Source organism: Drosophila simulans, chromosome 3L (genome assembly GCF_016746395.2).
Source record: "Drosophila simulans strain w501 chromosome 3L, Prin_Dsim_3.1, whole genome shotgun sequence".
NCBI classification, from domain to species: Eukaryota; Metazoa; Arthropoda; class Insecta; order Diptera; family Drosophilidae; genus Drosophila; species Drosophila simulans.
In genome coordinates this window covers 21,008,598-21,021,208 of record NC_052522.2, presented here as the reverse complement: position 1 = coordinate 21,021,208, position 12,611 = coordinate 21,008,598, and the positions used below count along the sequence as shown (strand labels likewise).

The 12,611-nt window shown below is 41.0% G+C and overlaps 1 protein-coding gene across 3 annotated transcripts in view; it reads right to left on the bottom strand.

Annotated features, from left to right (window-relative positions):
* The window catches only part of LOC6738994 (trichohyalin), a 41,839-nt gene that overhangs the window by 19,699 nt on the left and 9,529 nt on the right, over positions 1-12,611 (bottom strand). The window lies entirely within an intron of this gene.

Sequence of the window (12,611 nt, the reverse complement as noted above, 5' to 3'; positions counted from 1 at the left end):
TCGTGGCAATAATCAATAAGTAGAGCCACTGTCGTTTTTTACATTCCGGTAGGTATAACCATTACAGAGTTATATGTCAACTGGTTGTTAGTAGTTAAGGTACTACCAGTTTTTCCATAACATTTATAGCCCTTAATAAAACTGCCAATAATCACGGAAAACGAAGTTTTTTTATAACACGCTTAATATTTAATGACTGCTATTGCAATATACATTTTATATGCTTAAAATACCTGTTTTCAAATGATATATTCCATTGAGCGTTCTGCAAAAACGTTTGTGCGCTATTTGTTTTAGCCAGAATAAATCAAGAGCTTTGCCAGTTAAATTTGGATTCTCAAAATGTATTCAATAAATAAGTCTAATGAGCTGGAAACATGACGCACTTGCTCCACATTCCCGAGACGCTGGCCCTTTTCTGCCCATCATTTGGCTCATCATTTAGTCATCAGCTTCGGATTGGTCTCAACATTTTTCGCCGACGACGATGATGGTTTTATTTGGCACAGGCAACATCAGAATTTTACGCCCAATTTGACTTTGATATTGTGCCAGGGTCGGGGTGGGTCAGTTTTATTTTGGGGGGCCAGAGATCAGACAGCTGGCAAACGCCGGCTGCTTGCAGCCCGCTTTTCACTTGCCAAATTTTCCGAGTTTTCCTGGCTGTTGTTACTGTGCCATTAAAATGCATAAACATAAACATGAGCAACAACGGTACACAAATTTGTGAAAGACCGATAAAAATAAAATTACATTTATGTGGGAAAACATGTCTAAAAGAAAGAAAGAGAAGCCATGTCGAGTAAGGCCAACAAAAATGTGCTGCTTTTTTTTTGTGGCCGTTCCCAATTGCGTTTGTCATTTTAACCCAGTTAACCCAGGTTAGCCAATGTGCATTTATCTATGCATAAAAACCAGCAATGTGTTTGTTGTGATTTCCATTGGCCACAAAATTGCTTTGGCATCTTTGTTTATTTTGCGGTCTACGGATAGAATTCAATTCAACATGAAAACGAGAATGAAAATTATGGCTGCTTTGATTATTATTTTGCTATTCTATGTTTTCAGTTCTTTGTGAGGCTGCAGAAAAGATGATATTTTAGGATGATACATTTATTACTTGCCACTGGAAAAATGTATTGCTCTACATACAAAAATCAATTAGAAAACTTATTTATTTCTATTCTATTCTATTAGGAAAGCAATATTTTATTATCATGTTTTTTAAGCTGCCTTCATGAGTAAAACAAAGAATACACTATCACTATTTTTTTGGATCCCGAGTAAATCTCAACCACTTCTAACGAAATTTTCGAATTTGGTTTTTATTTTTCATAATAGCCCCCGTTTTCGCTGTGCATGCATGCGGATAAACCTTTTTGACCTCAGGGCATATAGTTTCTGATTTATTTATGCTAGTTGATAAAAATGCGGCCGGGGCAAAAAGCGGATATCCTAACGAACGGAGAAGGTCGTGTGGCGATGGCAAAAAAGGCGAGTTCTGTCAAAAGTTCACATTTTCATTTCCGTTCGCGGGCTTTTCTCTGCGTGTGTGTAAGTTTCGATTCGTTTCGAGTGTGTGTGCGTGCGTGTGTTTCGACCATGTTATCTTGTTTACTTGTGCAGCCCCTCGACGCATAGGAGCCACAACAACAACAGGGCCAGCAACGACGACATAACAGCCATAACAACAAAAGCCAATTTTTCATAAATCTTTTTTCACAGCCCTACAAGCGACTGTCGTTGAATTTTTACAGCTGCATTTAACCTTTTTCTCTTGGCATTCGCTTTAAATTTGATGCCCGTGTGTGCCATAAAAATGCTTCTTGCTCGCATATTGCTCATACGCCCCGCTGGCTGGGCGAAACCAAACAAATTGCTACCTCGTTATAATTATGATGTTTTTTTACGCCTAAACAAGGGGGAGTTTCGTTGGGCTCTCTTAAGCAAATCAATTCAAGTTCACGCTTCTTATTTATTTACGTGTTTTCCTGCCTTTATTTTCATGGTTTTTCTTTCTCCTTTGAGCGCGGCGTGTGTGAAAATGTACTTTCCACTGCCTTTTGCTCGGTCTCACTTTCTTTTGCATTGCGGTTTCAGTCATTTCTTCGACTTGCCACGGCCTTATTTGATTTTTATTATCAAGCGGCTTAGGGAAAAAAAAAACATTTTTTTTCCACGTGTTTTATTTTTGTGCCCTTGTTGGGCATCTTTTCTTCTCTTGCGACTTGTGTTATTTATGTTGTCTGCTTTTTGACACACATACTCCGGAAAATATGGAGTTGGGCGGAGGAAAGGCGAAGGAAATATGGCAAAAGTGCCAGTAAATCGCTCTTGGTTCGTGTTTAGCATGAGAATGCGCCCTTGCCTCGTTTGGGAATTACAAATTTCTGCGGCCCATAGCCACTGCAGAACCTCATCCCCTGTCAGGGACCTTCCCGAAAACTTTAACTTGGAATATTTATATGATGGGTGGCGAAAAAGAAAAAGAACTCATATTCAGCGATGACTTCCAAAAGAAACTGTCGGGATCTGGGCCACTTACTTATTACAAAAATTTGGTTCATTTGTAAAAAAGTTGATAAAGGTGGGAATTCTCTGTAACACATATTTATTTTAAGGGTTTAAGCAGACATCACTTATGTTACATTTTTTTTAAGCAAATTACAATGTTATTAGATAAAAGTGGCCTATAAAAATGTGACCAAAAGGCCCAAAAACTAAAAAAAAGTAATAATTTGAAAAGCCAGCATTCTTATCATTCCTACAAATTTTTATCAAATGACTTTTCTCCGAAATAGTTTGCGTTTGCCAAACAGCAGCCGAAATAGAAGAACTGTGCGGACCGAAGCCACATCCCTTTTGGCCCATTTGTACGTGTTGTTAGCACGTTCTGTTGCTTTATGGCCGCTTTATTATGTAGCCAGGCCACTAGGGAAGCTCACTTCCTTTTCTGGCCAGCTTTTCCCCCCTTCCCGACTTTTCCGACTTTCCCGCTTTTGTGCGTGTGTGCTACGCGTGTGTTACTCGATATTATGGCGGCTATATAAAGACAAGTGTATACGCGATTATATTTTTAGCATCGCTCTACGTGCGTAACGTGTTAAAAATAAAGCGAATTGCGTATACGCCATGCCTACTCTTCTATTTCGAAATGTGCTGCAGCCACGCCCCCGTTTCGGCTTAATTAAATTGATTGAATTTGATTGCGCCAGTGCCAACTTGCCAAAGAGGATGCAATTACATCTTCCTCTGCCTGGTTCACCTGTCGATTTCGCCTCTCTGACAACACGCAATTATGCAAATTTTTGTTGGCCCTCGCTCACGGCGCTCTTGGCGCAAAAGGCAGCAATTTCGGCGAAAATGCATTTCGAATTGAATTAATATACCTTGTCTGCTGGAAAGGAAAAGCAGAGGAGCCCCCTGCATCCCCGCGCTCGCCCAGTCATCGGCAAATGAAAATGTTTTGCGAATACCTAATGTGTTTATAATGCCAGAAACGTGCCAGCGTGCAGATATCTTAGCATGTCAAAGTAGCGAATGCAAGTCTCCTACAGAGATATATCTTCTTGGCCCGACTTCCGTCAGGAGCCTGTCTCATTAGCCTGTCTTTATGCTGTTTATGCATTCTAAGCAGTTTCACCCATCCACAAACCGAAAGATATGTACTCCGATGTCTGGCACTCCGTGGCAATGAAAGCAAGTTCATTTGCCAGGCAAAAAGTGGCTGGAAATCATTTCATAATCACAACAGAGTTGGCTCAAGAGCTCGCGGCAAGCTGTCTGGAACAATGTCGGAGCTGCCGAACAATGGCAGTGCGGTACTATGGAACCAAACAAAGTGTATAATGGATCTAATGGCCAAGCAGCCTTGAATGGGGCATGCAACAAACGGCAAGGGCAGAAGGCGCAGGCGCAGCTTTTCGCGCATCTCGGATTTCCCGCTCGAGGGTCACCCAAGTGCTCCACTTCAGGTGGCAAGCTGAATTTCCGCAATCTGCCAAATCGGTTTCTTATTGTGTCAGAAGCAGAAAGACAGCCTGCCCCAGCCACAAATTACTTCAAAAGATTTATGGCGGTAAGTAGTAGGAGCAGGTATCAGAGGCGATGTTTGAAAATATTTGAGAGGGGTTTCGGAAAAACGTCATTTTTCATTTCAGATTAATGTAACTTGAAACCTTTAAAGGTTGCTAGGTTGTAGCCAGTTTTAAGTCTACAACAATTAGCTGTAACAATTATAAATAATGTGAATGTAGAATAATTCCTATTATAAAATCCAGGGGATTTGGCTGTTTTGGGACCCCCTGAGTTGGCCCCTGCGATCTGGGTCTTTAATGGCTCGATGCTATCTTAAATGCTTATCGCAGACGATGCTCCGCTGGCTCCATGCTCCCGTCTCTTTCTGCCGCCTTCGGCCCTCTCGCTCCCTCTCTAATCAATTTGAAATGGTTTCGTGGAGTTCGTGGCGGTCGGATTCAGTGCGGCTCTTATCAGCATTTGGCAATCTTTCTTTGAAATATTTTCCATATGGCTGCCGCTTTATCTTGTCAAGCCTAGGCCCGCCAAGCAACCACAATAACCAGAATACAAAACAACATCAACTGGGAGGCCTGTCATCGGCATGAAAATAATGCCAGCAACAGGTCATAAATTTGAATCATTTGAAAATATCCGCAAACACATCCATTGAACGGACAGTTTCCAAGTGGAAAATGCATTTCGGGTCAGCACAAACTTTCATTTCTAAAATGGAGAAAGGTTGGGGAAACTCTGGGGACGGAGGATTAGTTGATGCAATCGATTCACGAGACGATGGAATGACTGCCAAGTGCATTCTGTATTCTTCCCATCATTTTAAAAGTTGTGTGGCAACAAATCAAAAGTATTAAAAGCTTGAACGAAAAAATTAGGTATTTAAATAAATACATATTATGTATATTTTCAGTCCCGTTGTTAAAACATTTAATTGACTTCTAAATATAAAAACCAGTGTTTTCCGTAAAGTTGGTTAACAATTTAAAGTATTTTTAATGTTGTTGGTATAAAAATATAGACAGACTAAATTAGAAAGTGCAATGTACAGCATAATTTTTTGCTAAAAGCGGAAAACTTTGGATTTATTGCATTCAACTTATTTTATTGTTACTCTCAAAGCAATTCCCCAAGTCTCCCAGACAGTTGACTAGTTGAGCCAGCACCTCTCAATGAAGCACTAACCTCCAGCCACCCCCACCCACTATCACCCACTTCCACCCATTTGTTGCGCCACCCAAAAACCAGCGCTCAACTGCTTGCCACACGTGGGATGGCACGTTTACGAATTTGCATTCAATTTGCGGTGCACTCCAAGGGGACTTTTACCGTTGGCGCTCGGCGGTGCACAGATGAACATGACCCACCCCAAATACACCCGAAAACCACCCACCCAACCACCTAACCAGCCGTTTTGGCATTGGAATGCCCCATGACCTTTGGCCGTTGCTATTTTCGAGTCGATTCCGTTGGCCTGAACTTGAAAATGTATTTTCAGACACTTTTTCCCCCAGTCGCTCCATTTGTTCCGGGGAATGGATTTTGTTCTCGAATATTATTTATTTATACGCCCTGTGGTACATCTTTGCTGGATGTCACGGCATCTGTCCCTGAATTGGATATATATTTATGGCTCGGCTAATTGCGCTCGACCTTTTGTTGTGGTCGGTATTTGTGCATTTCCCATTTGCGCCGAGTGTTTAAATAAATGGAAAATGCATTTTTTATACGCAGATTAATTGAATCACTTTCGAGCTGGCTTATTTAATTCGGTTAATGCATTAAAATTGCATTGAGCCTGTTGATTGCACAAAGTAAACGTCGAATGCCATCAATTTTGCAAATTAAACGCAACCAAATCCAATTGTTCTTCAAAGTATTAAAGGCCTCCACACACGGTTGGCCAACAAAAATGAAAACTACCATACGTGTACTCTTAAATAAATGGAAATGTTCTTTTTCGATCACCCTGTCTATGTCATCCGGGAAAAAACATCAATCATGTTGGCCAATTCACAGGCATCAGAATTCAGAGCCTCGCACATGCAGTTGACATATTTTCCAACTTATTTGACAGCTGCTGGAATTCTTGTGACAACTTATCCACTTTAATCTCAGGTGTCGCATAATTTTGAATAAATGTGGAAAGCAAAAAGTTGTACTTGAAAAATAATGGCCATGGTCTGCAGAGCAGCTAAATGTTCAATTCGGGCTTTTGTATTTCTTGACGTAGTTCATGTTTCTGCATTTCAGCAAACCGCTTAATCATCAATCATTCAGTCAATATAATGTATCAATGCTCGGCAATAAAACCAAAAATACAATTTCTCGGAAAAAGTACAACGGCGAAATAAAATCGAAGCATAAACACGAGAAAGCTACAATTAAATCAAAAAACTTTTGATGTGAATAAATTAAAAGTAAGCAAGAGAAACTGTGACATAAACGAAGGCCTAATGGATGACAGTTGGCATAAATTTTGAATAATCCCCGGCATTCTTGGAAACGCCAGCTAAATAGCCTCGAAAACAGCCGAAAGTATCTGAAGAAACAATTAATTTTCAATTAGGTTCGAGGGAAGCCTTTCGCAACAAGTGTTTGCTTTGCCCTTCTATCTCTTTTAAATATTTTTAAATGGAAAACGTCTGAGTCTCGAATTGCGTTTGGTATGACTAATTTACATCTAAAAATACAGAGGAAAGTTGCCAAGAAAATTGGCACGCTTCTCGTTTCTCACAAAGAGCAGAAAACAAATACAAATGTTTACCCCAAAACTGAGGAAAACTACAGCGGAAAATAAAAGTGTGAACCAATTAGCCCACTAAATTATGGCGAAAAGCCTTAAGGCTTATCTGAAAACTGTATTTATAGTGGCTAGAATGTTTGCGGTTGGTAGTGCCAAAAAAGAAAGAATTTAAATTAATGTACACTCTGCACACTGTATGTATCTAATTATTTGGCGCTTTAATGTTTTCTTGAAACGAGTGAAATTTGAAAACATAAACTGAAAATAGAAACTGACGAAATGGGTAAAGAAATAGATTAAAGCATATACGTATCATGCCACTTTTGAGTTACTCATCTAGAATCAAATGGAATATATTTCTAAATTTATTCATCTTGTCTCTGTGTCAGCAGGAACATTAGTGCACATCACTTTGTTGTCAGTCTTTAAGTGTTTTTTGGTTTTTAATGATCGCCAAGAAATGTCGGGAGTATATACCTAAGATTAGAATCATTCGAATGCCTTCGCCACGACCTTAATCATAAATGTTAGAAATTATTCACGGCCAGCCGGCGCAAGTACTCTGCCCATTTCGCTAAGTAAAGCCCTGGGCTGTGAGTTTTATATGTTTCGGGGTTGCGAATATACCCATGAATACATACACCCGTAAATAAGAGAAGTTTTGCGGCTGGCCTTTGGCTGATTTTATGATCATCCAGCTACCCAGCGACTGACATGCGAACTTCCGTTTTGTCGGGGCAGGAAATGCAAATAAACAAAGACGAGTCCAGAAAAGAACTGAACTGCTCCCTCGCTGATGTGGGGGAATTGATTTTTATGGGCCGTAAGTTCGGGATATTTATGCAATAGCCTTGCAAGAAACACTCTGGATTTGTTTATGGCAAAACCTCACACTTCTGGACCATGAGAAGTTTTGCGGCATCTTTAATGGAACATTAGCATTGCAAACGGGGGCAGGAAAAAATGCACGAAAAAATAAAATTATAACTTAAGCAGCCGCCAGTTGATTATGCCTGGTGGCCAAAGGCAGCCTAAAAGGGCGTGGCACGTCACTCCATCGCTTTTTGTGCGACTTATTCCACTTCCCCCTGGATTCTGTACTCCGGATTCCCTTTTTTGTGCCGCCTTTTCGGGGTTTTTATTTAAATGCGCGAGCATTAACAGCTCAAGAGTTTTGGCTTTTATTATTACTCATTTGCACAGCCGTCTGTTGTCCTGTGAAAAAAGTTGGCAAAAAGCGAGTCGAGTGCGGTAACGACATTATGTTTGTTCCACTCACAATGAGCGATGGCACTTTGGCCAACCGGAAATGCCTGGAGTGTAGAAACGTATGAAATTTCCTTTCTGAGATTAAATAACTTGGACATGTTGGGATTTAAGGGATTCTGGTAAAAGTTTCTAGGATTACACACTTTTGACTTCGCAGAACCAAAATGAACTGTATTCCAAATTATTATGCATTCTAACCTGAGATACATTTTAACTATCTCTATACAAATATAATTTATAATCATACGCTCTTGGATTCATGTTATATATTATATTTTATCAGTGAAAGTCTTTTAAACTATTTCCACAATTTTATAAACTATTTTCAAAACCCACTTTGCTTAAAGGGTATCTTTGTCGATAGGCACATTTTTCACCATTTTCTTTTTTTCCAAAGTCAGCCGCTCTTTTGGGCGTAAAAGTTCATGAAAATTCAATAAGTTTTTCCTTAAATGAAGTCGGTCTTTGCCTTTTTTATGCACCTTTTTTTTTCTTGGTACTTTTCAGGCGGATGCCTACGCTTTGCGTTAACCGTTTTTGCCTATTTTCTCGGCCGTTTCATAAGTTTTAATTAGCCGCATTTTATGCAAACGAATTTAAGTCAACAAAAGAGTGCTGAAAGGGGGACCCTCGCGATAAGGCAAGACAAAACTCAAAAGATCTGCGGGCGAGAACATGGAAAATGTGTTTTGGTGATGCAACTGCGAGTTGTGCGAGTGCGAGAAAATCAATTAGCCTTTGGCTGAGTGTCCTCCACTTTTCACTCTTTCCTAATCGACATGTGGGAGATGGGGGTGGCAGGTGGGTGGAGGGCGTGGCAGGTGACTGAAGGTAGAGGACGAGGTAGTAGCTCTTATATCTGCAGCGCACTGCGCTGTTTCCGTTGTTCTTCGCCGCTCGTTTCCGTTTCCTGCCTGCATTGCAGTTCCCCTTCCCCCGCACTCATCCATTCCTGATGACTTTTGTCCTTGTTCGCCTTCGGGCAAATATTGAAACAACTGATTAGTTTGAGTGAGCTCAACTGCTCAGCATGCATGTGCGGGGTATCCAGACAGTTCACTGCAAAAATAAGGGGCATCCTAAATCGAGAAGTTCGATAATAATTCCTAAAATACATTTTCCAAGACTAAAAGGATGGCCTTGATATCAATATATGTTTAGGTCCTGTTACGCCGTATTCATTTACAAAATGTTTATTTCACATTTAGATGTTACACCCTTAAATATTATATGATCCGACCGATTATTTTCTTTCAGTGCACTGCCATGTGCGTTCGGGTGTCAGCCTGTGGCAAATCCGTATTGAAAAGGATCAATTTGTTTATAATTATATGGCTATATATTGGGCGGAATTGAAATTGTGAAATATTCATTGGACACTCTAATTGATGCAAGCGAGCTGGCAGTTGGCCTAAAAATCGATCCCTGCAAAATGCATGTATGTTTACCGAATTTTGTCTCGAAACATGAATATGTGTGTGTGTGTGTGTTCGAGTTTCCTGGTGGATTGCCCAGAAGTATGCATCGGAAAATTGCATTTTCTGTTTCTTTGTAATTATATTTGCCATGGAAATGCTGTGTGTCTCGGTTACTCCAACTACGGAGTACTTCCGCATCCAATCCCTGGAGTTCGGGTCGGTCTCCCAAAACCAGCCCTTTAGACAAACTTAAATGTCATTTGAGTTGCAGACTTTTCCTAATGGAATCACAATTTCCCAGCCACCCACACACATACGCACACGAAAAGTTGGCAAGAAAATTTGTGTTGTCTTATTTAACTGCAAAGTTGAGCGCAAATAAACCGATCTGCTCGGTGGGCGGTGGGCTGTTGCGTTGGTGTGTGGGTGAGTGGGCGTGGCAGAACAACGTCGCACAAATTGGACTTAATCAAATTGCCAAAATGTTGACAGCCGAAGGAACGAAAAGAATAAGAAATATTTAGCACACTTCGCTTTTGTTTTGGTGAAAGTCTTGATGAGGAAAGGTTATAGGAACAGACCACTTAAATATTACCTCTCTTGCAAAAAGAAGCTTTAAAATTGATTTCAGGGATAATTATTTATGAATAAATGCGGTTCAATTGATTTACTGCACTTATATTGTGCCCACTTTTTTGTGTGTATATTTAATTGTGCTCTTCTCACTTCCTTCAGAGAACTAAATTAATTACATGCTTGTTGATTAGCTGACCAATGGGCCATCTTGGCTCGAAGTTGGCCACATAAATACGGGGCTACAGGCTACTTGACTGGGGGAAATCCTTTGGCAATACCATTTAACTGCAATTTATTGTTTCGAGAGGCTTTTGTGCCAAAGCAAGCTGACCTACAAATTATGCAGACTGCGAAAGTTGTGCAAGAACTTTGCCATTCAGCTAATTGAGTTGTGCTGCAGGTGGAACACTGCGAACAACAATGAAAGTCAATTAAGTGGCTAAGCCAGGGAAAACATCTTCATTATGCCCGGCTATTTGAATAAACGCTAAAAATTCATTTCGAGTGACCCAATTAACAAGAGGAGGCAGCAACGAAAACAGCAGCAGCAAGTGAAATCGCATTAAGCGTTTAATTACAGTGTCCTGGCAACAATGGTGTCCTTACCCACTGCCTCTCCACCTGTCTCTGTCTAATTGTGCGGCGCAGTCTCTTTCTCATCCTGGGTGCCACTTCCGCTGCTAACAAGCGTATCCTTTCCGGCCAGTGGCGCCGCTCAGTCTGCAAGGATTTCAGCAATTTGCCTCTTGGTCCTTCCTCACGTTCTTTCTGGCCATTTCTAAAAACGTTCTTTTTGTTTTCCTTTCCAGCCAGCCTCTACATTTTTGCCGATTGTTAGCCATGCAGAGGTCTTTGTTGCCACTGTTGTTTGTATTCATCGGCGAATAGCCGTGTTTTTGTATATTGAGTGGCACTCCATTGTTGACCTGCTGGGGCAACCAGTGCCACCCACATATGTACGCAGTGCACCACTCAACTGGGCCAATCTTACGCATTCAGGTGACCCCTTTTCGATGGAGCCACCAAATACAGCAGGGTGTCAGTTTATTTTCGCATAATTGACTTGGTTGTTGATTGTTTCTATTCACAATACATTCAAGGCCACAAACAGAAAGTAGTTTAATGGCGATTATCATGGAAAGTAGTTCATTGTAAGGGATAAAGATCTTATATGCTCTGTCGGTTATACAGTCATAGGTGTATCTTTCTTTTCTCCACAGAACATCATATTGAATCACCCTACTCCACATGGACAGACGAGTATGAATGGAAAAGGGTGAAACGAAATGGGTATTTGCAGTGAAAACTCGCATCGCGAGATGATCTGAATTGAAAGTGCGTAGTTGTTCCGGCGGTGATAACTGAAGGCACGGTTGTGGCAAACAAGTGAAGGGGAATCTGAAGTCCCAACTGGGTATGGATTTAATGGGGAATTGAACAATTGCGGACATGCTTTCGCCCCTGGGGGAGAATGAGCGACAACTCCGGGACAACTCCGCACCGAAATCTGCATTGGAAATGACCCCAAAGTGTCTGATTAGCCATCGACATCGACATGTGGCTCGTGTCCGTCGCTTTGCACTTCGATAAACAAGCAAAGCGAGCCAAATTGATGCGCCTAATTGGCTTGGATCGAAACCATTGCCAGCGGCAATTGCATTTATGTATCGCCGTATCGCGTTATATAGCTATGTGTCTGTGGATTCGCACATATTTATATGCGTGGGCTGGCGCAAGCAAACACAACAACTTCATTAATGGGTGAAACAACAACGTCCCCGTTTTGCCGGCTGATTGACTGATTATGGTCAAGTGGTTGACTGCATAGTGTTTGCGGCCCCTCGCCTAAATATTTATTAATTATCGAGCTCGTTGCAAGTAAATTTATCATGCGCACGCCGTCGTTAAATTGGGAATATTTTATGCTCGGTGTTAATTTTTATTTCGCGTTTTTCGCCTCTCGCTGTTGCGATTTTTATTTTTATTACCGCTTTGCGATCGCATTTTGTTTGGCTTAATTGCGCGTGGCGTGCAATACGCGGCGTATGCGTTATGCGCCTCGTGCCCGCCGCAATGCATGCCACATACGCACTGGTGTACGGCTCGCTGTTCGTAGTTCGCCGTTTTCGAGAAAATCAACATGCTAAAAGCTGAAATATTTCTGCCAACTGAACACAATTTGTTGTGCTCGCATATCGAATGTTGCATTGCATACTTTATTTTTGGTTTCAAGGAAAAGTTGCACGAAATTGGAGGCATGAATACCATGACGTTTGGTCAGCTGGAATATTTACCAAGATTATCCGGCGGCCCTGGGAACTTACCTGCAAAGGGAAATAGATAAAAGGGTTATTAGTACAATTGTTCTGACTTGGGTAATGATATCATTGATATGTTGATAGTGCGTAATTTCTTTGAAGACGATAACAAAGATATGTAAAGTACATTCTCTCAATGTTAAGTTATGTCATTTTTGCAAAATGTTTTGTTGTTTCGAATCAGTCATCCCCAATATCACATTTCCGCTAAACAAACCCAAATTAGGGGCATCATATGAACCGTCTTCGCGC